Source organism: Narcine bancroftii, chromosome 13, assembly GCF_036971445.1.
Source record: "Narcine bancroftii isolate sNarBan1 chromosome 13, sNarBan1.hap1, whole genome shotgun sequence".
Taxonomy (NCBI): domain Eukaryota; kingdom Metazoa; phylum Chordata; class Chondrichthyes; order Torpediniformes; family Narcinidae; genus Narcine; species Narcine bancroftii.
The window spans coordinates 27,382,089-27,407,911 of NC_091481.1; the positions used below are offsets into that span (position 1 = coordinate 27,382,089).

Here is a 25,823-nt window from a genome sequence, read left to right on the forward strand (position 1 = left end):
GCATGAGGACCCCCCAAGTCCCTTTGCACTTCTAAATTTTGAATTTTCTCCCCATCCAAATAATAATCTGCCTGGTTATTTCCTCTTCCAAAATGTACAATCGAACATTTCTCAACATTGTATCTCATCTACCATTTCTTTGCCCGCTCTCCTAAGCTGTCCAAGTCCTACTCCACCACCTATCATACACAAACTTAACCACAAAACCATTCAATGCATAATCTAAATCATCAATATACATTATAAACAGCAGTGCCTCCAAGACCGACCCTTGTGGATCACCACTTGTAACCAGCAACCAACCAGAATAGGATCCCTTTATTCCCATCCTTTGCTTTTCACCTATCAGCCAATGCTCCACCCAATCTATCTTTCCTGTAATTCCATGGGCTCTCATTTTATTAAGCAGCCTCTTATGTGGCACCTTATCGAAGGCCATTTTGAAAATCCAAATACACAACAACCACAGCCTCTCCCTTGTCCATCCTACTTGAGATTGCCTCAAAAAATTCCAATAAGTTGGTCAGGCAGGATCTTCCCTTCATGAAAGCATGCTGGCTTGGACCTATCATGTCATGTACTTTGAGGTAATTCATAACCTCGTCCTTGAGAATCGACTCCAAAAACTTTCCAATAACCGATATCAGACTAATAGCCCTATAGTTTCCTTTTATCTGCCTACATTTGCGACCTTCCATGCCAGAATCCATTGATTTCTGGAAAATTATTTCCAATGCCCCACAATCTCCAAAGCCACCTCCTTCAGTGGACACAGCCCAGCACATCACCAGCCAAACCCTACCCACCATTGAGAACATCTACAAGGAACACTGTTATCAGAGAGCAGCAACAATCACTGAGGAACCACACCACCCAGCACATGCTCTGATCTTGCTGCTACCATCGGGAAAGAGGTATAGGTGCCACAAGATTCACACCACCAGGTTCAGGAACACCATCAGACTCCTCAACAACAAACACTATCGGGGACTTATTTAAGGGCTCTTACTTTGGCTCTCTGTATTGCACAGTCAGTATGTTTACATTTCTTTATTTGCTTACATATGTATATTTTCAGGGTTTTATTGTCCCTACCAGTAATTTTGCCTCTTCTGCAGGGAAAAAGAATCTCAGGGTTGTATGTGATGCCATGTATGCTCTCTGATAATAAATCTGAACTTTGATTACAAATAGATTTGGCATTAAAACCCATGTGTTTCATGAATGACGTCCATGAAATCAAATATACAATCCTTTCTTAATACTCTGAATAACTTTTATTTGGCCTTTAACTAGTTCTTCAGTTGTACTGAATTGCCTGACAAATTATATGAATAAATCAAAGTAGAACTGGGAAAATATTAGATTTTGAATACTCTAACTGAAATTTGTAAGCACATTGTTTGCCAATCCCATCTTTATCAGAAAAAAAAACCTCAGTTTAATAAGGACTGGAGCAGCATCGATAAATCTACTGCATGGGGTTACATAATGGCATGGCAAGGTTAGCGTAGCAGTTAGCCCAACACAGTTACTGTGCCAGTGATCAGGACGGGGGTTTGAATCCCACGCTGTCTGTAAGGAGTTTGTACATGTCTGTGTTTTCACCTAGGAGCTCTGGTTTCCACCCACTGTTCAAAACCTACCAGGAGGTTGTAGATTGATTGGGTGTAATTGGGCGGCATGGAATCGTGGGCCAAAAAGGCTGTATTCCTAAGTTTTAAAAATTTAACTAACAATAGAAACAGCATGCAAGAGTCACACCCATGCAGTATCAAATCAACAATTTATTTCAAAACCCTGCAATTTTTCCCATCTAGCTATGTTATGTGGATAACTAAACGGTCAGCAGGAGGAGGATGCTTCTCAGCAAATAAGCACAAATTAAAGACTAAAACATTTCCAACCTTCCTCAGTCAGCTGCGTGACGCAGACAATCCACTTCATTGTCCTCTTGACATTCCTATCGTCACAAAAATCACTCTCCAATCATATAAATTCATGTCATGTGATGCCAAGAAATGTGTGACTGCACTTTATCCATAAAAGCTGATTGGATGCACTTCACAAGCAGATAAGGAGAATGGTCAAGGAGTGAGATAGCCAAGTTGAATGATCACAATCTTTATTCCCCAGTGAGAGTGGAGCCTAAAGATAGAGGGCATAATTTTAAGGTGAATGGGAGAAAAGTTAAAGGGCACCATTACATTACTTTGCCCTGAGGATGGTGGGTATATGGAATGGGCTGCTAGAGGAAGCTGTGGAGACAACTACAATTATGACATTTAAAAGACATTTAGATAGATGAATAGGAAAGGTTGAGGGATTTAGGTCAAATCAACTCAACTTGGTTGGCATGAATGAAAAGGCCTGTTTCGATGCTGTACAACTTTATGACTCTAGGATGTGGCAGTCCTTCTGCAATAGGCAATAAACCTGAAACATTAACCACATATATCTGGTTCACAAAGACCAGATAAACCCAGTCTAGACAAATATTAATTGATTAGGGGACACACGATAAACTGCAAATGCTAGAATCTGGAGGAACCAACAATCTGATGTGGAAATCAATGGTTTGAGCAGCATCAGTGAGAAAAAAAGAATGGTCGACATTTAGAACCGAAACACTTCATCATCTTGATTAATTTGATTAGTCCATTTTTACTCATTAAGAAAGTTATTAAAGGTTCTGTTGGCAATTTTATTAAAGCAGCATTCAAATAAAAGCTTATTGATGCATAGGTTTCATTCAGTAACAGTATCTCATTTTAGACCATAAGGCACTGGAGCAGAAATAGGTCATTTAGCCCATCGAGTCTGCCCCATTATTCAATTATGAGGTGATCTATTTTCCCACTTAGCCCCACTGTCTCGCCTCCCCCAACACCCCCATAATCCTTGATGGCCTTGGCTAATCAAGAACCTATCAACCTCTGACTTAAATACACCCAATGACCTGGCCTCCACAACCACCTGAACCTCCACAGAACCTCCTTTGAACCTTCTCCAATGTCAGCATATCTTTTTTTAATGGGGAGCCCAAAACTGCCCACAATACTCCAAGTGAGGTCTCACCAGTACCTGATAAAGCCTTAACATCACATCCCTGCTCCTGTATTACTCTTGAAATGAATGCCAGCGTTGCATTTGCCTTCTTCACTGCCATCTTAACTTGCAAGTTAACATGCAGGCAATTCTGCATGACAACTCCAAGATTTCTTTTGCATCTGGGTATTTTCAATTTTCTCCCCATTTAAAAATTGTCTGCCTGTTTATTTTTTGCACCAAAGTGCACGACCGGACACTTTCTGACATTATATTTCATTGGGCCATTCTGCTAATCTGTCTAAGTTTCTGCAGCTTCCGTGTTCCTCCAGCTGTTTCTCCACCTACCTTCTTAGCAACTGAAACTTTGGCTACAGATCTACTCATTCTATAATCCAAATCATTAATATATAAAATAAAAAGAAGTGGCCCCAACACCGACTCCTGTGGAACATCATTGGCAAATGGCAGCCAATCAGAGTAGGATCCTTATTTTTCAACTCTCTGCTTCCTGCCAATCAACCAATGCGCTACCCACATTGTTGTTTCCTGTTAAACCATGGGGTCTTATCTTGTTAAGTAGCCTCATGTGTGAAATTCCTTCTGAAAATCCAAATACACAACATCCACTTCATCCTCCTTATCCAGCCGACTTGTCACTTCCTCAGAAAATTCATAATAGATTTGTCAAGCAAGATTTTCCCTTGAAGAAACTATGCTGGCTTTGACCTATCCTCTCACATGCCTCCAAGTACTCCGTAACCTCATCCTTGACAATCAACTTCAGCATCTACCCAACCATTGACATCAGGCTAACCATTCTATATTTCCTTCCTGCTACCTCACTCTTTTCTTGAGTAGTGGGGTAACATGTGATTCTCCATTACTCCAAGACCATGTCAAAATCTATTGATTCCTGAGAAATCATTTCCAATGCTTCTACCACAACCTCTTTCAGGATCCATCTGGACCAGGATATTTTATCCATGCTCAGTCCATTCAGCTCTCTGAGCACCTTCTCCCTTGAAATAGTAACTGCATTCACTTTACTTCCCTGATACCCTTTGACATCTTGAACACTGCTATTGTCTTCCACAGTGAAGACTGAAAAAAAAACTTATTTAGTTCTTCTGCTATCTCCTTGTCTTCCATTTTTATTCCTCCGGTGTCATTTTCTAGTGGTCCTATCTACTCTCACCTCTCTTTTATTTTTGATGTACATGAATAAGCTTTTATTTTTAATCTGCATTGATATTATTTGTTAGCCTACTTTCATACTTCAACTTTTCCCTCCTTATGAGTTTTTAGTTACCTTCTGTAAGTTTTAAAAAACTTCCCAATCCTCTATCTTCCCACTAATTTTTACTTCCGTGCTCTTCTGCTTCCACATTGTCTTTGACATCTTTAGTCAGCCACCGTTGTGACATTTTTCCATTCAAATTAATTCCAGACCTAATAGCAATATTGATCCAAACATGAATAAAAAAGTGAGTTTCAAAAGTAACATTAGGTAGCATTTGACTCCAAGATGCCTGGAATATGTCTTTTTGGATCCTCGATAAAGCAACAAGATTGCTTCAGGCCAGTCTCTGGCTAAACCATCTTCAATTGAATCTTCATCAGATTAAAACCAGAGTCTTTGCATTTTCCTGAAGGTTGTATTGATGATTACACAATATTTAGTTCTATTCACAACTCAGTTAATGAAACAGTTCATGCCTGGAAGCATTTGCCATTTCTTCATTCACAGGGTCTAAAGCACCCTTGTAAGGACCATCATTAAAAGGTTTACAGCATTTTAGGAAAGAGGCTCATCACCCATTTGAGGGCAATTAAAGACGACTAATACTTAGTACTCACAACTCTCAAGTAAATAATGAAATGTCAAAGAATAGCCAGAGTAACTTGAAAAACCCATCAGATTAGGATTAGTTCCTTCTTATCAGCTCGATAACATGGCTATTGATTGAATCATAACTGCTACACTAATTTTGTGGAACATATTAGGATGGATACCTGTTTTACTATTTACAAAATGCAAGTAAATATACAGTATGTGAACATACAAACATCAATTAGCCTGCAACACATGTAAGATGGCTTTGGATCTTGGGCAGTTCCTTTACACCTCCCACTTGGCTCTCGCCATCATTCTGATGCAGGTTAGCCTTGGTCTTATCTGTCCACAAGACTTTTTAACAGAATTCTGCAGGCTCTTTTAAATATTTCTTGGCAAACCGTAATCTGGCCATCCTGTTACTGTGGCTAACTAGTAGTTTGCATCTTGCTTTGTCTTCTGCGGCAGCAGTCATTGAGACATTCACATCTGCCTTCTGAAGAGTGTTTCTGATCTGTCCAAAAGGCTTTTGATGATTTTTTTTCATTATGATGAGAATTTTTCTGTCATGAGCAGTGGAGGTCTTCTTTGCCTTATCAGTGCTTTGGTAGTTACTGAACCCATCAATATGCTCTTTATTCCTAATGATGTTCCAAACAGTTGATTTTGGTAATCCTGAGGTTTGGGCAACATATTCTTGTTTTTAATGGTTTCTTTGACTTTCATTGGTACAACTCTGGCCTATCCTCATAAAAAATGACAACTACAGACTCCAAAGGTGATCAAAAGCTTAGAAGCAAGTCTAGCTCTCTTATACCTGAACCAATGAAGCAATTAAATGTACCTAAGTACTCACAAACACCAGTGAAGCTAAATACCCTGAACATTATGGTGTCCTGAAATGAGGAAACCATGTATAAAAATGTGCTGTAATTTCTACATGATCAAACCAAAATGTATAAATACCCTTTAATAAAATCTGGAATGTGTACTTTAATTACGTGAATTCTTTGATTACATATTTAAAACTAACACAGGGTCAAATAAAGGGAATAAATGTCTGTCCCAAACATTATGGAGAGCACTGTATGCATGTGCTGTATATTACATAAATACAAATTGAACACATATTGATGCACATGTTCTTCAGGCAATAGCATAGTGACTGTACTTAACAATAGCATTTATTGTCCTCAGGAAGATTCAACGCAGCAGAAATTTCTCATCAATATTATAATAGCTGGGATGCATTTTGTTACATTTGTGGCGGGTATACACATGACTGCACTTATTAAGAAAGCCTATGAGCTCTACTTCGGTGGTAGAATTGGTGACCAAGACAAACCCTAGGTTCCTCACATTTGTTGTGCAACATGTGCAGTCAACCTGAGAGCTTGGCGCAGCATCATTACACAATTAAACATGCAAAATTCAATGAAAGTTAATGTAATGTTTCTCAAAATTCCTAGGTGATGCAGCAAATCTGAAATTAACTTCAGATTGAGGTTGTATATCATAATCCCCAATTTATTTTCAGGAAGCAAACCTTTTGGAAAAAAATATATTGTTCAGTGTATAATTTATATTTATGGAGTTGGAGATGTAGAATACAGAAACAAGCCATTCAGCCCAACTTGGTCATGCTAACTAAGTTACCTGTCTAAGATGGTTCATTTGCCTGCATTTGGCCCACATCCCTCTGAATATTTCTTGTACTATCTAAATGTCACTTGAACTCAGAAAAAAGATTGCCATGTCCCAATGAGTCATAGCAACCACATTTTAATTATGATCTGCTTAGTTTTCTATTTTGCTGAGCATATACAAATATATACAAAAACAAAAAAAGAATTACATTTTGGCAATTTAATATATTGATTACGAATAAAGCTCTCAAGGTTTATTTGGCACATGGGTATAATTTCAAATCCTTTTCAACATTATTCTTATGCTGACAGCAACTGTGCTTAGAAGAGAGTCTGATCCCAACTGAAGATTTATTTCTGTTCTTATCACAGACTCTGAAACCACTTTGTTGGTTATTCAGAAAAAAAGTAAAAATGGGTAAGCGACATTTGAATTTTTCTTGCAAAACTAGATTTAGTTAATCAGATTAAACAAATAGATCAACAATAGTCACAAGTTAAAGATCCTGAATTATATAAAAAGAGTTGAATTTAAATCTAAATTTGATCTTCTTTCAATCTACCCCATTGAACATCAATCTTTGAAGAGTAAAAGTCAATTTTATATTCATGGTGAAAAATCTGGTAAGCTCTTGGCCATTCAATTGAAGGGAATTGTTGCTTAGAGACAAATTCAGATGGATGATGGTAATATTATCTCAGACCATTTTAAAATAAATGATACATTTAGGGAATTCTATTCTAGGGTTTATACTTTTGAATCTAATAATGATAACAGTTTAATGATGGGTTTCTTTGACCGTTTAAGTTCCTACACTTTCTCTGAACAATCATATGAGTTTTGAACAGCCTATCTCACAAGATGAAATGGTCTTTGCTATTTCTTCATTACAGTCAGATAAAACTCCAGGACCTGATGGTATCCTATGGAGTTTTTCAAATCCTTTTCTAAATTGCTCATACCCCAATTACATTTTATGTTAAAAGATTCATTTAAACAGGGCAATCTTTCATCATCTTTTAATGAACCTTGTATATTCCTTATAGTGAAAAAGGGAAAAGGTCCAGTTGAGTGCTCCTTTTACAGGCCAATTTCTTTATTGAATTTTGATATTAAAATCTTGGCTAAAGCTTTGGCTTGTGGACTTGAGAATATTTGACCATCAATTATTTCTGAAGATCAGACTGGTTTTATTAAAATTCATTATTTTTATTTTAATATATGTCATTTATTGTATATTTTGTAGTTACTACAGTCCCTGAATGTGTTCTCCCATTAGATGCAGAGAAAGCATTTGACAAGGTGGAATGGGTATACTTATTTGCAATCTTTAGAAAAAATTAATTTTGGACTAGCTTTTATTACATGGATTAAATTATTATATTCATGTCCTACTGCTTCAATTCTTACTAACTTACATCAATCAAAACCTTTCAATCTCTAACGGGGTACCCGTCAAGGCTTTCCTTTAAGTCCATTATTTTTTGATTTGGCCTTAGAACCATTAGCAATTGCATTTCACAAGAGCAGAGAAATTTCAGGGATCATGAGGAAGTTTCCCTTTATGCAGATGACCTATTACTTTTTATATCAAACCTCACCTTCCATATTATCCCTACTTTCTCAGTTTAGTCAGTTTTCAGGGTATCGGTTAAATCTGTACAAGAGTGAACTTTTCCCTATAAATTCTCTTGTACTAACATATTCCAATTATCTTTTTAAGATTGTGAGAGATAAATTCACTTATCTAGGTATTACAATTACAAAGAATCATAGAGAAAATTTCTCAACTGAAGCATGTGAAACTGTCTTTAACGAAATGATCCCCTTTATCTATTTCTTTGATTCATCATATTGATTCTATTAAAATGAATGTTCTACCTAAATATTTGCACCTCTTTCAGCCTATACAAATTTTTATTCCTAAATCATTTTTTGATTCATTTGATTCACTTATATCATCTTTCATGTGGCAAGGAAAGTGCCCCATTTAAAATAAAGTTCATCTTCAAAAGTCTAAAAGGAATGGTAGTTTGGCATTTACTAATTTTAGATTTTATTATTGGGCAGTCAATATATGTAACCTTATATTCTTGTTACAATTTCAGTCCTGCATGGGTAGAAATGGAATGAAATTCCACCAAAAACGTTTCTATCTTGGAACCTCTTGGGTCCTCTCTGTCTGTATATAAATTTACTGACAATCCAGCTGTTAAATACAGTTTGAGAATTTGGGTGCAGTTTAGAAGGGCATTTTGGATTTCAGGGCTTTTCAACCCCCATTATATCCAATCACCTTTTTCAACCTTCTTTGCAGGATTCTACTTTTAATGATTGGTATAGATTTAAACCTTTTTATGGATAACAGTTTTGCATCTTTGAACAATTGGTTGGAAAATTCAGTTTACAAAATGCTCATTTTTTCCAGATATTTACAAATCAGGCATTTGATTCAATCTCAGACTCCTGATTTTCCTTCTTGCAAATGTTTAATATCTGTTATTTATGACAAGATGGCTGGATTAAGATATGCCCCTTTCATCAAAATTAAGAATGCCCAGGAGCAGGATTTAAATCTTTCACTGTACAATGAGGGTTGAGACTCTATTTTCAAACTGATCAACACTACTTTTCTTTGTGCTTGTCATTGTCTGTTAAAATTCAAAGTTGTACATAGGGCCCACATGCCTCAAGCTAAATTATCTCATTTATACTCATTGTGATATCTGCAAAACAGGTGATGCTGCTTTACATCAGATGTAATGGACATGCCCCAGTTTGGAAAAGTATCGGAGAGAAGTTATTGGTGATTCTCAATTTAAAATTGAACCAAATCCCTCAGTTACTCTTTTTGGAACACTTGGAGAAGACAATGTTTTACTAACTCCAATTAAATATCACATTTTATTTTTTTATTTTGTTGCTGGCCAGACATTATCTTTCCTCTTAATTTTGATTATGTCCTGTTTAAATTTAGAAAAAAATAGGTATACAATTAACGAATCATTCATTAGATTCCAAATGTTATGGGGCCCCGTTCAGAGACTATTACCATAATCTCTAACTTCAGTGTTATTACAGAAATTTGGCACTGTATTGTCCCACTTCAGGTGTGAGCTACTTTGTTTCATCAATATTAACTTTTAACCTTGTTTAGGGGTATGGGTTTTGAAATGTTAAATTTATTATGTCTCATAAGTAAAAATATTTTAAAAAGAAAGAAAAGAATTATTCTTGTATAAGTGCTCAAGACTTTTGAAAATTAAATTAAACAAAGGTTATGAAAAAAAATAACAAAAAGACAAGCAATAACATTCCAACAAATTCTGAATTCAGGAGGTGACATTGGTTCTCGGTTCCACCTCTCTTCTTCACATTGAAAAATGAGAATAGATTCATGAAATTTTAAAAAGGAAATGTAAAGAAAACACACCCAATGAGCCTGTTGTCATAAAAACTATAAGGTGGAATTACCATCTGAAGGATTGCAGTTATATTTGTTGTAATATTGATGGGCTGTGGGGCTGGTCGAGCTCAGTGTCGCTGACAGAGTTATCTTTTGAACTTAAACCAAAGTTATTTTCACTTCCAGTAGATAGAGGCTTTTAATCTTCATTTCAATTCATTGTTGTGCCAGTCTGTATTCTGCTTTGATGTACTTAAAGCTGTTTATGGATCAAAATTGAGCTGCAGGGTGCAAGCGCTCATGCACATGAAATTCATTGCTCCACTTTTGTTGCAATTGTCCAAGAAGGCTGTGCAGGAAGACAAGAGCTTGAATACGTGGTAGCACAAAAGGGGACCAGTAGGCAGGTCATGTGAGGATTCAAAATATTTATATATTCATGGAGGAATACTGTACATAAAATGAGCATCGACTAATTGCCTCTGTGATGGTTTCTTCGTAGAACTATCAAATTACTTCATCTCCCCTGCCTGTTCCCCAGAGATTATAAATGTTTTCACATCAAAGATTTATTTAACTTGCTTTGGAATGTTTCTGTCTCAGCTCCTACCAGCCTTTCAGGTAGTGGATTCCAGGCTATATCAATTCACACCATGCAGAATTGTTTCCTCATATCATCTCTGCACCTTATGTCAGTTAATCTTCATTACTTATGCTTTGCGTGTTCACCAAATGACAAGAGCTTCTACTCACACTAAGCGGTGAAAACCACTAAGCAGTCATGGTTTTGAATATTCCCTACTAAATTCCTTCTCGATTATCTCTGTTCATGAAAATCAGCTTCCCAGACTCTGCACATCCAAAATCCCTAATCCTTGGTTGGGTGTGTGGCCAAGGTAAATAATTCAGGGAGTTGTGCAGCCAGATTGTGGACAAAAGAAGGGGAGAAAAATGGATATGATGATGGAGGCATGCAAGCATTCCTGTGCTGAAGCCCACCTGTGTCTGGGTGGGTGAAGGCATTCACTAAGCAGCACTACACATCCGACATTGATCATGGTAGAACATTCTTCTTTTTGTTTTACCCATCTGATGTCAGTGATCAATTTCAAATTTCAACCCCAATATCCCTAACATTATCAACAATACCTTGTGATAGCATAATCATTCCTTTAGGAAATTCCCTTGGGGAAATGAAGGAGGATGAGGAATTTTACAATCATAGCAGGTACCCCAACCGTACTTCATGATTAAAATAGCACATGGAAGAGCATGGAATCTGGACTCAGTCTATAAGTGAGGTCATAGGGGAGTTAGGGTTTGGTGTGGTGTTGAAGAAGCAATACCCCTTTTTACATTGAAAAGCCGCGTTATTGCCGTATATATGACCTGTCTCTGGAAGCTGGCCTGCTTGTTCATTCAGAACCCAAAAAAGATATCTCCATGAGCCCAATATATCCAATGCTGAGACTACGTACCTTGGTGGATTGAAGCCAAGTCAGCCTAAACCCCCCCCCCCCCAATACTTTCACCCAGCGGATAAAACCTGGCTTTCAAGTGCTGTGTAAAGGCCCCTTTAGAGTGAAATGTAGCAAATTGTAAAGACAAGTTTCCTTTACCTTTAAACTGCTCCACTTACAGCATAAAAGGTCCAAAGGTGGGTTGGTGGGTCCAACATGATCAGGGTTCCCTCAGCCAAGGGAGGTAGTGTCAGAGGTGGAGCAAAATCGCTCCACCTCCTGTGTAAAAGGATTGCCGTAAAAGCGGCTCTAAACAGGAAGGTAAGATGATTAACATCACACTGACAGACTGGTTGCCCCGTTGCGCTGTCACAGTGCGGCCAGAGGAGCTGTCAGTCTGTGCTCGCTCACTCTGCCCTGCTCCCTCAAATTGCCCCGCTCCCTCAAGCCACTCCCCGCCTCACTCCCTCATGCCGCCCGCTCCCTCACAATGCTCCCCCGCCTGCTCCCTCATGCCACCCATTCCCTCATGCTGCCCTGCTCCTGTCAGGGCTGTCAGGCAGCAGGGTGGCAGGATCGGTGTGGGGCTGATAGGGGGGGGGTGAGATGGGGCAAGAGGAAGGAGGAATGGGAGGGAGGGGAATGGAGAAGGAAGGGAGTAGGGTGGCGAGTTTGTCAGGGAACGGGATGGAGGGGCTGTCACAAGGTGGATGCTGCTGTGTGACACATCCTGCCCCCTTTTGCCTGGGAAGCCGACACGTTCTGGGCTATGTAACAGGTCTGCGCGATCTACCTTTTCAGTCCTCAGCGTAAACGGGAAATTTGCCTTTTTTTAAAATATGAGCAGGCTTTTGTGCATAAAAACACCCTTAAAAGGGGTTAATAAGACACTGATCTACAACAGAGCAGCAGAATGAAATGATCAGGAGGAATATGGGGAGACACCACAAGTGCAGCAAAAGAAGACGACTCCAACTTTATTCATGTAGATTAGAACAAACAAAAACACTCCCAAAAATTTCCAACAGACTTATTTCCTTGATTTCCATCTTGTTTTGATAACTGCACTGGTGATATTTAAATACTTAATGTAACTGATGTAACATTTCATCTGAGTTATATCCTATCTGTGAATGGTAGCGGTGTTATTACTTTGGCTACAGTACATACAAAAATACAAATAAGTCACAGCAATGAGATTGTAGCTGATCTGAACCCCAGCTCCATATTTCTGCCTCCCCCAGTAACCGTTCGCCCTTGTGCCTGTCAAGAATCTATTTTTCTGCCTGACAGTCAAAGACTCTGACTCAACTTCCTTTGAAGAGTGTTCCAAAGAATCACAATCATTTATGAGAAAAAAAAATGTGCTTCTTAAATGGTCATCCCCTGGCTTTTAACAATGAACCTTAGTTCTGCTTTCCATCCTCTCAACATCCACCCTTCCAAGGCCCACCAGGATTTTACATATGATTCAATCAAGTTACTTCAGTCTTTAAACGTTTGATGGATACAAGTCGAGTTTATCCAACCTTTTCTCATCAGACAACTTTCCCATTCTACTGTAACTCCTCTAACTACTTCCAATTAATTAACATTGTGTGTTAAATGAGGAGATCAATACTGTACACAGTATTCATGATGTGAAGCCCTATATCACTGAAGAATAACTTTCCAACTTTCGAATTTACTTCCTTTCACAATAAGAAAAGTCTGAGCACTTTCCAAATTACTTGCATACCAGCTTTTGGTGACTCAATACACCAGGCCACACAGATCCCTCTGAAGCTGAAAACCTTGCAATTTCTCACCATTCAAACCATACACTTTCTTTACATTTTTCCAAGATGATTACACATTTTCTCCATTAGTCAGATGTGCCCATTTTCTCAATCTTAATCCATTTGTCACCTCCTTGCATTGTCTTCGCAACTTCTTTATGTCCTCAGAAAATTAAGCAAGGATAGTCTCAGCATCGTAATCCTTGTTATTTATTACATTCCAAAAGACGGCGTGCTCATGCTCCACCACATCAGATCTACCTCTTTCAATGGCTTGTATTGAAAGATGTATTTATGAACTTCATCGCCAGCCTGCCGGGTTACTGAAAGTACTTGGTCTACATTTGTTATGTGGTCTTGCACTTGAACTATCCATATCTTCCCTGCCATTCTTGCCACTAATTGTGGGAAATCTACTGTCACATGACAGTCATGATTGCTTGCTCCAAAAGTGAAATGATCTTGAGAGAGAACCTTTTACTGTCACTGTGACTGGATATTCCCTTCAGTGTGTCAAAAGGCAGAACTTCGTGCAGCCACAAAGGTCAATGATCCAGAGCTCATATTTGTCAGTTCATTGGAGAAGGAAGAGTATACTTAAATTTTATGCCACAAGTCTCGATCGTTGCACGAGTTGACATGCAGTTCACTGCAGAGAGATTGAGTATCTGTGCTTCTACGCGTGGAAGTTTACCTTTAATGTGCATCTTAATTGTATCACTAAGTCTTATCTGGCATTTTGCCAGACATTTTTTGAAAGTTGAAATAAACCACATTTAAAATTCTTTCATCCTTCAGACTTGTTTCTCATGTCCATTAGGTAGATGATTTATTTCAGCAACTAATCTTTCTCATTCTCTGTTGGCACTTGGCTGAAGACCTTCTCTCCAGAATTCATCAGTTACTGCAAAAATGCCTCAATATTTTTAATATATCACTGTTCTATTTACCTTCCTGTATTCCTACCTTCCTCCACAACCTCCATCAGTAACAGAGCACCACAGGGCTGCATCCTTAGCCCCCTGCTCTATTCGCTATACACCCATGACTGTGTGACTCGGTACGACAACAACACCAACGACAAATTTGCTGACAATACCATGGCAGTGGGTTTTATAAAAACGGGACATGAATCAGCATACAGGAGGGAGATTGAAAACTTGGATAAATAGTGCACCAACCTCGCACTCAATGTCACCAAAACCAAGGAGCTGATTGTTTACTTCTAGAAGGAAACACCAGAGGTGTTTGATCCAGAGACCATTGGGGGGATCAGAAGTGGAGAGGGTGAGAACATAGTTCTTGAGAGTTACTATCTTGGAGGATCTTTCCTGGACCCCAGCACATTAATAGCATCATGAAGAAAGCACGCCAGTGCCTCTACTTCCTCAGGAGGTTGTGGAGGTTTGGTATAACATTTGAAACCCTAGCAAATTTCGACAGATGTGTGCTGGAAAGTGTGCTGACTGGCTGCATCACAGTCTGGTCTGGAAATACCAATGCTCCTGAGCTTAAAGCTCTGCAGCCTAGGACATCACAGATAAAACCTTCTCCACCATCGTGAACATTTACGGGGAGCACTGCCATCAGAACTCAGCAGCAATCATCCAGGATCTCCACCACCCAGCACACACTCTGTTCTCACTGCTACCATCAGGGAAAAAAAAGGTATAAATATCTAAAGACTTGCACCACCAGGTTCAGGAACAGCTCCTCAACAACAAACTCAATGAGGGACTTATTTAAGGACTTATACTTTTGCACTTTATTGATTTTTTAAAATTCTCTATTGCACAATTTGTTTACATTTTATATTTGCTTACATATGTATGTTGAGACAGTTTTTTATTTGCACTGCCAATAAGTGGTAATTCTGCCTCGCCCACAGGAAAAACGAATCTCAGGGTTGTATATGATGTCATGTTATGTCCTCTGACAATAAATTTGAAATCTATTTCAATGGAATTCTTGATAATTGTTTCACACAGAGATTAAAATCTTTCGCTTATTACAGATAATTAATCACCAGGACAAAATTGGTGTATTTTCCTTTTGTATATTACGATAGATCCTGATCAATCACTATGGAAAATTATGGAATTTGGATATGCTCTTGTTTTTTTTTCTACTAGAATAGCTGTATGTCCCCATATAGACTTAACCTGTTAGATTGCTTGCAGAAGAGCCTTTCTCATTGTCTGGTGTATATATTGACAAATAACATTAGACAATGAAGATTTTGCTTCCTGAACACTTTTGGGTACATTTTATGGATTTTGGGCTGCTGATCACAAAAAAAACACCTACAAATTTCCCTGCCACTTACCGGTTATTTTAGATAAAATCAATTTTTGTGATTTTCTATCATATTTTAATGATACTTCAGACAAAACCATGAAGTTGCAACTTTTATAAATGATACTTCATGTTCTGCATTAGAACTTGTATCATGGTTTCACCAGGTTATTGCAGTTTCAAGGCAACCGGAATCCATCAATGCTGGCTAAATATTGTTGGGCACTGACACAAGAAGCATCTGATGCTTAGTATAAACAAAAATCAGTAGCAAAACATTTTTAAGTCATTTGAATAATGCAATATGTCAGCATCATTATGCAATTAAACATGCCAAATTCAATGAAAGTTAATTTAACGTTTCTCCAAATTCTTATGTGATACAACAAATCTGAAATTATCTTTGTGTTCAGCTTGAAGTTGTCCATCATAATCCCTGATTTTTTTTTTTCCGGAAAGCAAACCTTTTGAAAAAAATTGTTGTACAGAGTAGTCAGACATAAATTTAATAAAGAAATGTTTCCAGCACTGGGCTCCAATGGAGGAACTTGCAAACTGATTTTATAACTTAATATTAAATGCATTCAAATTAAGTAGTATTTTTTTCAACTGCATCAAGAGAACAGCCAGTAAACTGCAGTATTAATTGAGTTCCAACTGATGAATATTCAATACATTTTTCAATCTATCACCCATCATAAAGGATTCCTAGTTTGTTATTATATTTGTTTGAAATGTTTCCAGAAGTTCAAATCATTCATGCATATTTGAAGTGCATACTTTGATCTCATGCTAGTTAATGCAGTGCCTATTGCTATACCGGATCCATGAACAGGAATATCCATGGTGAACAGGGCACTGTTTATCGTATAAGTGCTGTTTGTTGGTTCATAGACACAGGAACTGAATGGGGCTGAAGGCAGGGCATTATAAATGAGTTCAACATCTGCTGCTGTCCTTTGTCACGATTTGATGGAATGTTGTTGCTAACTTTATGCCTGCTCTGCTGTCATCACCTGAATCATTATGCTTATGCAGAAAGAGAAAACTATTTGTGATGTAAAATTCCACACAGTGGTTCAAGTTTGCAAGTTGCTTGCTATTTCTAAATGAGGGCTCTGTATCATCTGTCCTGTGATCCATTTCCCAAAGTTCTTTCATTCATGATTGCTGTGTAGAGATCTGCACTTTGTCAGTCAGTTTTGGCAGTGGTGAAAACTATTAAAATGCTAGAGAAGTATGTGCTCTTCAAAACATCAATCCCTATCAAGCAGTTTAGTGATTGTTCTTTTTTCTTGGTTCGCCATTTGTTGCACTGACACTCAAAGACAGAGAGCATGCAGCAGTGTGTATCCAGCACTGATTGCATGAGATGGTGGAGTATATAGATTCAGATCCACGTGCAACCACAGTTCCCTGATAGAAGAATTTCCACCCATTCAAGGGATTGAATATGATCCCTTGTTCTGTTCTCACTTGTTCACTTTATGAAATGGTATGGATTTGTCCTTTTCAAGTTATCTTGTGAGATTGTAGCATTGAAAATCGTAAGTATCTCTTTTTTCAAGTTTTAAGTCTCTCCTTTTACATCAGACTTCACACTAGGGATCAATATAATAGCACTTTGCTGCAATTCTTTCAGTGCCTGAATGTTTGCTGTGGATCAGCAACTCAATTGAATGCATTTCTCAAGGTATGACCTGACTGCAGCATTATTCACTTTGCTCACAATTTGTATTTGTAATTCAGCATTTTATTGCCTTATTGGTTTGTTTGGTAATTTTGCTACATAATGAGTTTAAGGCCTCCCTCTCCTCTTTTAACCTAAACATTAACCATTTCAAAGCTATTTATGCACTGGCTTATTCATCTCATATGTGCAATAATTCGCAAGTGCTATTAAATTTCATGTGCCATTGCACTTTCCACTCACATTTTATCCAACTTATTCAGCAATTTTTGAGGCCCCTCTTTCAATTCTGCTTATGACAATTGATTTTGTTATTTTACACAGGACATCAGACTAATGGGCCTATTTAGTTGCTTTCTTTTATAATAAAGCTGTCAATTATCTTTAGAACATCATTTGGACTCACATGTTCTTATGTTTTCGTAAATTCCAGAAAGAAGCTATTCAGAAAATGCCATCTTTTGTTACTCCCTTTAAATTCCATTTGCACTTTTTGTGGCTTTCATCTCTTCTCTCGCTGTCCTCGGAGGTTCAAGCACTGATTTTTTTAGTTGGGTTACTTTTTTCATAGATTTCTTTGATCATTCTCTCTTCTGGAGTTATAGAAGAAATTTTCCTTTTCTTTCCAACCTTTGATTTATTTATAGATATGAAAGTTTGTTAACTGTACATTTTAAATCCTGCATTCTGAATATTGTTCATTTATTATCTCATAAAGTACTGCTGAATCATCTGCCAAAATCCATTTGTGTTATTTGTTACATATTTTTATAATGTTGGAAACCTATTCATTGGTGTTTCTCACTCAAATATAATGATGAGTCATTGAAGTGGAGAATTTTGTCACACATTTTGCCAAATTATACACAATGGAACAACATTAACAGAGGCCATTGTTCCTTTCAGTAAGAGTTAGTAATCATGCTTTAAGAGGCATTGCAAAAGAGAACTGAAAACCATTTTTGGGTGCAACCACATGCAAAGAGAGAAATGACTGGAGCTCAATGAAGACACTCAGTCTATCAGCCTGAAAATAACGTTGAAAAGTTCTCGCATCAAGTGGAAAATAAAGGCATGTTTGTCATCCATGGTCCAAGTTAAACATGAAGAAAATCTGTGCTCTTCTATGCGGCAATGGTTGAAGCTCTGCACGCAGCCACTGACTCTTGATGTACATCATTTTGTTGCATGCCAATTGTGTGACACATTATTCTCAAGAGTTTAGTTGCCGGGTGAGGATCGGGAAATAAGTGATCGGTTAGTCAGACTAGTAGATGTCTCTGTTGTTACTGAAAATTACTGCAAAGTTGAGTCTGACATACAATCAGCCACACACTGAATCCTTCCAATAATGCAGGCATCTTATGGAACATAATGTGGAATATCTTGTATATTCCTATGGAATAAAATTATGAGGCTAGTTCCTTGATAACAATTTTTTTCTTCTTCAAGAAAGCCCTGGGTTTGATGTTTATAGCTCCCATGTGTATTACATGGAAATCTCTGCACTCGTGGGAATCCTGTGAGCTTCAAATAGCAGTGCCTCTCCAAGGTGCTTTCTTTGTGCAAGCAAGTGGATGGCCACTTTCAAACCTGCAGTTGACATATTTTAAGATTAAATGCAACTGAGAATTTAGGAGAAACATGTTTAATATTAGAATGATTAGAATGTGGAATCGGTCATCCCCAAGCAATGGTTGAGAGGGGTACTGGAGATGTATTTAAATCGAAGCAAAATAAACATCAGGGTGAAAGGAATAAACTGAATGGCATGGGAGGAGATGCACTGAGAAGAGGCAGCAACATGAACACAAAATGGGCTGAACGTTATCTCTGTGCTGGATAGCCTTTGCATGTCTATTAAAGAAATACAAAGTTCATACTGTGAATTTTGAACGCTGATTTTAGAAACTAATGGTACGATTGAGAAGACTTGGTTCAGTCAATGTGGAAGATTACCCGATGGAAACACATTTTGAAATTCAATATTTATCCTAATATGCTTCACTTTTGTATCCTGAAGTAGCCCTTTGGTGTAGAGGGCAACACATTTGTTATAGCGGTTAGCACAGAGCCTTTACAGTGCCAGCAATCGGGATTGGACCAGCATTCGAGTCTCACGCTGTCTGTGAAGAGTTTGTATGTTCTCCCCATATCTGCATGGGGTTTCTCCGGGGGCTCCGGTTTTCTCCCACTGTTCAAAATGTACCAGGGGTGTAGGTTAATGAGGAGTAAACTGGATTGCATGGACTCATTTCCAAGTTGGCTTGTTTCTGTGCTGAACATCTAAATTTAAGAGTTGTATGGCTTTATGGATAGATTGAGTTGACATTACCTTTTCTTAGTGTACACCTTCATTCATAGGGGTAAGTAAGATCCATTCTGGTCACATAGAATGGGTTATTAGATGAATAATTCTGATGTGGCCTGCAGGAGGGAGGAATCCACAAGCAAGTGTGTGATACGCTATCGAGAAGAAAGCAGACACAAAACATAAAGTCTGTTCAACAGGCTTTATTCTACATAAACTTCCACAGAGCTGTCTGTGAGAGTGCTGTGCAGGTTCTGAGACTGACCTTGAGGGGCCGGATCTAGCTTATATCCCGGAGGGTGATTGGCAGGCGACTGGGTGGGGCTTGGTCCATTCAAGTCGGCTGATTGACAGCTGGCCAGTTGTTACCTTGTCCTCCAGTGCTCTTCTGCAGGTACACAGGTTGCCCCCTGCAGTAGGCTGGTGGTGTATCTCCCCGAAGTGTGTTCTTATAGCTTGTCAATGGCATATACAAATCCTCTGCCAAAGTAACAGTGGACATTTGGAAGAACTTGAGAAATTCCTGTGTGATTTGTCTACCAACTTTCCATTAGTTGCTGACTATACTACCAGGCAAAAAAAAGTTCAGGATTTCTGCTATAACTTCAAGTCTTGCCAGGAAGTGACAAAGTGAAAATTGTAGCTGGATTGTTGATATTCATTGACAACTCACTGATACTAGATTTTTGTATAAATGTGCTAGAATGAGTTCTTAAAATATGGTTCTTAGTTCATTGGTCAGCTGTTACAAAACAAAATTAAAAATTGAAAGAAGGGCTCAGCAGGCCTCATGAAACTTAAAATTCTGGATGTTTTCTCTCTTCCTCCATCCAAACAATCATATCCTTACCCAGCACACTTAAAAATACGCTTTTTGAGTTCTTAGACTTAAGTGAAAACTCAGCAGGAAATCATGATTGAATTTTTTTGGAACAGATGTCCAACACTATTTATATTGATGAAATTCAATGACTGGATGCATTGACAGATGCACACTATACATGAAGATTTTAGTGATACCTATTTGTGAATTTTCAATGGACCTTTGCTGTTGTTAATCCAACTGCACTTAAAGACAGCAGTTTAATATAATTATTGTTCAGTAATAATAAGTGTGTAGGTGTGTGCTGTGGGGAGGGAAATGTGAGTACTTTGCTCGTATATTCCACATTGAATAATTATTATATACAGACCATTAGATGATTTAAGGTAAAGAGGGATTATGTCATTTACTGTCTCATAATGGATTTTCCTGCCATGATGCACATTGATTAGAAGCTTGGATATGCCACTTTGTGATAGACTCAAGTCTAATGGGTCATAATGATTGGGAATGTTGCAGGATGTGTGGTCATTTGGGAACATCAGGCTAATCACCTCACCCTGCTCAACATAATCATGATCAGGAAAGTCGGGAAAATAGAAAGGAGACCACTCTAAAGATCCATATTTTCCTTCCATTCTGTACTGAACAACTAATACCCGTTCACTCATATTTGTTTTCAATACAAGATTTATCTGGAGCAAGCATATGTGGCTTTGGAGTTGATTTAAGAACTTGGAGGTTCTAGAAACCATGCCTTTCCAGTTTTAAGTGACCCAAAGTTTAAGTAGCCCCAAAAGCAGTGGTTTTCCATTTTTTTTCTTTGCACTCACATACCACATTACATAATCCCTATGGCATAGGCGCTCTGTGATTAGTAAGGGATTACGTAAAGTGGTATGTGAATAGAAAGAAAAAGTTTGAAAATCACTGTTTTAATTGTACCTAATTGATTTGTTATGTGCACAGTTTCACAACTCCAAAGGAAATGGGCCAATGACAATTTTTCTCCAGCAAAATATTTCAGTAACAATTGGGTCTAGAGCAGTGCTTCTCAACCTTTTCTTCCCCACTCACATACTACTTTAAGTGAAGCCTTACTAATCACAGAGCACTTAATAGCACCTAAAGTGGTATATGAGTGAAAAGAAAAAGTTTGAAAACCACTGCCCTAAAAAATCATTTAAATTCTTGAAAAATATGCAGAGCACCTGTAAATCATTCTTTATATGTTAAAAGTGTAATTGGGATCTTGCAAGCTGTAATACTTATCCTTCCATCAAAAATGTATGGGGAACTTTGATTTTCTCTTCAGGTCCCAGTCAGTGATTTTTTAATGGAGAGAAAGCAATGAAGGAGCAGTGTGATCTTTATGCCAAGGACCTAGACCCTGTCTGACAGGTGTGCACCCATTCACTCTGACCACCTTTTGGCTGAAAACAACTTAAATTTGTCCTAAAATTAAAATTGCCCATTTGTTTGAAAATTTCATGTTGCATTCAAATTGAAGAAATCCAGATGGTGAGAAAAGCATTATACCACAGGAAAATGATGTGAGATTTCATTGCTAGCACATTTTACACACTCTTTGCATTATTACATATCACTGAAGTATAGCAGAAACCTCTATAGAAATCCCAGCAAAAAACTCAGAATCAGAATTTATTGTCATGAATAAGTCACAAGATCCATTGTTTTGTAGCAGCACCCTGCCAACATTCATATAAAACACCTTAAAATAAATTAAAAAAAAACATGCATGTAAAGTTAAAGTAAGGCATTATCTTTGGTTCACTGATCATTCAGGAATCTGATGGCAGCAGGGACAAAGCTGTCCTTTTGCCACTGAGTGCTCATCTTTAGGCTCCTGTACCTTTTTCCTGATGGAAGCACAGTGAAGAGGGCATGGCCTGGGTAGTTGGAGTCCTTGAGAATAAAGGCTTCATTCTTAAGGCACTGTCTCTTGTAGATGTCCTTGATAGAGTGAAGTTTGGTGCCCGAGATGTTGCGGGCCGAATTAAGGACCTTCTGGAGTTTTTTCTTGTCCTGAGTGTTGGCACTTCTTTACCAGGCAGTGATGCAACCAGTAAGAATGCTCTCCACAGTACACCTGTCGTTTTCAAGAGTCTTCGGTGACATATCGAATCTCTTCAAACACCTCACAAAGTATACCTGCTGGCGAGCCTTCTTTGTGATTGCATCAACATGGAGGCTCTAGGACAGATCCTCAGAGATGTTGACACCAGGAATTTGAAGTTCTTGACCCTTTCGACTGCTGAGCTCTCCATGAGGACTAGGTTGTGTTCTCCTGACTTTCTCCTAAAGATCACAATTATCTCCTTGGTTTTGCTAATTTTGAGTGCAAGGTTGTTGGTGTACACCACTCAACCTTATAATCTATCTCCCTCTTGTGCAGCATCCTTTAGTTCTAATTTAATCACCACCCCACCACCATTTTGCCTCATTGCCATTTGTGATTCTGACAACAACCGTGGTCTGATCGGCAAATTTGCAGATAGCATTATACTTGTGCCTGGCCACACAGTCATGGGTATATAGTGAATAGAGCAGTGGGATAAGAACACATCATAGAACCATATAAAACTGCACCACAGAAAACAGGCTATTTGGCCTTTCTAGTCTGTGCCAAAATATTATTTTACGAGACCCACTGACCTGCACCCATTCCACGATCCTCCAGATCTCTTCCATCCATGTATTCCAATTTATTGAAGCGCACCTGTTTTGATAGTTAGCGAGGAGGAGATGTCGATTCCAATTCATACAGACTGTGGTCTTTCGATGAGGAGGTCAAGGATCCAGCTGCAGAGGCCCAGAATTCTAATTCAGATTCTGACGTTGTGGCTCCCCCACTAGCAAATGAGCCATGTCTACAGGCAGAAAATGCCTCAGCGAAACATCATCAATCGGAAACGTGAACATTTTTCTCTCCTTCTATATGTGCAGCCTGGCCAACTGGTATTTTTATTGTTTCCTGTTCATGTTTCAGAGGCCAATCTCAGTTTTGATTTAGCCACGTAAAGTTCATTAAAAGAATGTTCTAGGTTTCCAGCAATTTTTGTGCGGTCTTTCTTTTCATGACTCCTGAAAAGGCAAGTTCTAATTTAAGCACCACCCCACCACCATTTTGCTTATCACACTTTCATTTTCCAAATGTAATGGATTAAATACACAGAGTCTATGCTTCATCTTCCTAATTTTAGGCACAGAGTTAAAATTATGAATTTGTACTCTGCTTCAAACAAGGCCAATAAAAATTTCCCGAGTTGTAGTGACCAGAACTAAAGATCCAAACAGACATTTATGTGGATGGAATTCCCAGTTTTTTGTATTACAGTATAAAGATGAATACCAACATGTGTACAGCTACTCAACTTATTTTTACACCTTTTGACTAGCTATTCATGACTTTTGTGCTTGTATCCCAAAATTGCACTGTTCTCACCTTCTCAATATTCTTATTGTTCCTGAGCCTGAAGTGGATCCATGAGGAGTTCCATCTCCCACAGCTTCATTCCATCTAGCAATATCCTTTTATCATTCTCTGTTCCCATCCACACCATTGAATATCACTTAAGTGCCAACATCAGACCTGATTGATTACTCCTTTTCCCTTTATAAATCTTCCATTAAAACTGGATAAAACCAACACATGTCATCCGTTGCGATCACTTTTTTGCTTTTTATGGTACCTATCAATAATTTGGACTTGACAGGAACCATGATCAAGAATCATGCGTCGTTAATTGGAAGCAACCTGTAGATTACAGGAAGCTCTTAATAGGCTTGTCACATGGGTAGAAAATTGGCAAATGGAACTTAATTCTGAGAGGTAAAAGACAATGTATTTTTGGACGTAAATATACAAGGGAATTCAAAAGTGAAAGAGCAAGGTACAGGTCCTCGGATCCTTGGTCGCACCAATTGCCAGGACAGATGAGTAAGATGCCTAAGTCAATTCTATTTTTTGATTGAAGCAAATAATATAAAGAGTAAGGAGAGGTCATGCTGAAAATATATTGAATAACATACAGACAGAATACTGCATAGAGTTTTGTTTACCACTGCATAATGATTATATGATAGCATAAGAAGGATGAGAATGTTGTTGGCTCCAGGAAGTGTTTGTATGAGCAACAATTCTTTTGTCTAGGGTCATCATGTCCATGATGTAGATAGTTGCAGATCATTAGGAAGGCCATATGAAATGATTAAAAAGGTGCAAAAACAAACAAAAGAACTCAGCAGGCCAGGCAGCATCCACGGAGGGAAAAGGACAGTCAACAGTTCAGGTTGAGAAAAGAGAGTGAAGATGGGCAGTATTTCAGAGAGGAGCAGAGGTCAGTGGTGGCGGGCTTGGGTGGAAGGACATTTGGTTTTGTGTAGGGTGAATTTGGGAGACACTGACAGGTCAAAGGGGGAAAAAAAGGGGAGGAAAAGTTGGTTGAACAAGAAAACCTGCAGATGGCTGTGCTCATGTGCAATACACAAACATGCTGGAGAAACTCAGCAGGTTACACATAGTAGTTTAAGGGTATCCAATATTTCAGGCCCGAGCTCTTCATCAGGTGGGGGGGAGAGGGGAGGAGCATGAAAGGTCATTGGTGCATACAGGAGGGAAGATAGAAGAAAAAAAAACCAGAAAGGATAGGAATTGAGCTGGAGAAAATTTGACAGGGATAGGGAAAGGGAAAAGGAAGAGAAGGAAATTGAGGTAAGCAAGGAAAGGCAGGGTGAACATGGAGACAACTGCTGAAGGAAGGAGATGATTGTAAGCATATATGGGAGGGGTGGTGGACCTGATGGCAGTGAGTGAGGGAGGGGGAGGGAATGTATGAAGAAGACCCAGGTGAATGAAAAGGAGGTTGAAAGAGACTATTTCGGAGTGAGTTACTTTACATTAGGAAGGTCCATTTTCGAGCAAGTGGGTTCAAATCAAGCGATGGAAGAAGTTTGACGGAACGTTGGTTTCGACTTAATTGGTTGGAATGAACTCGCTAACTTTTAAAAGCTGAACTTTTGGGCCAGAATCGGCAAGTGAGACTGAGGCCTTTTTGTTGCCAACATTTATTCCCAACTTGAATTCCCCGTGAACTGAATAGCTTGCAGGCCATTTGCAGACGGCTTTCCCCGAGTTATCTGATCAGATTAGAGTTATGGAAGAACTTGCGCATCACAACAGTTTTATTTAATCATAGCCACATTATTAGGAATTTCTGGAGTTTTTAACTTTTAGATTATTAACTGGAGATTAATTCCACAGCGGCCCTTTACATTTATCTCTGGCCTCGAAGTCTGACGAGGCTTTATTTTATACTGAATAAACTTCACTCGCATGAATAATAGCTTTGTAATTTTTTTTAAAAGTCTGACGTACCTTGCTACAATTACATGTATCTGACTTCGTGTTGCTGTTTTATTTCAAGCAAAACTAATTGCACAACATAAATAAAGGCCATTACGTTGGCAAATGTGACTGGATTTATCCTGGATTTCTCACGCCTTCT

The 25,823-nt window shown here is 38.4% G+C and overlaps 1 long non-coding RNA gene across 2 annotated transcripts; it reads right to left on the reverse strand.

The window, feature by feature from the left end:
• Positions 1-19,675: 19,675 nt before the first annotated feature.
• Positions 19,676-25,823, reverse strand: LOC138748997 (uncharacterized). 2 transcript variants are annotated; one of them, XR_011348361.1, is made up of 3 exons: positions 25,694-25,823; positions 22,972-23,118; positions 19,676-19,952 (listed from the first exon to the last, which is right to left on the reverse strand). It is a non-coding gene; the product is annotated as an uncharacterized lncRNA (long non-coding RNA). The 2 variants fall into 2 exon arrangements; XR_011348360.1 differs by having other exon boundaries at positions 22,972-23,400.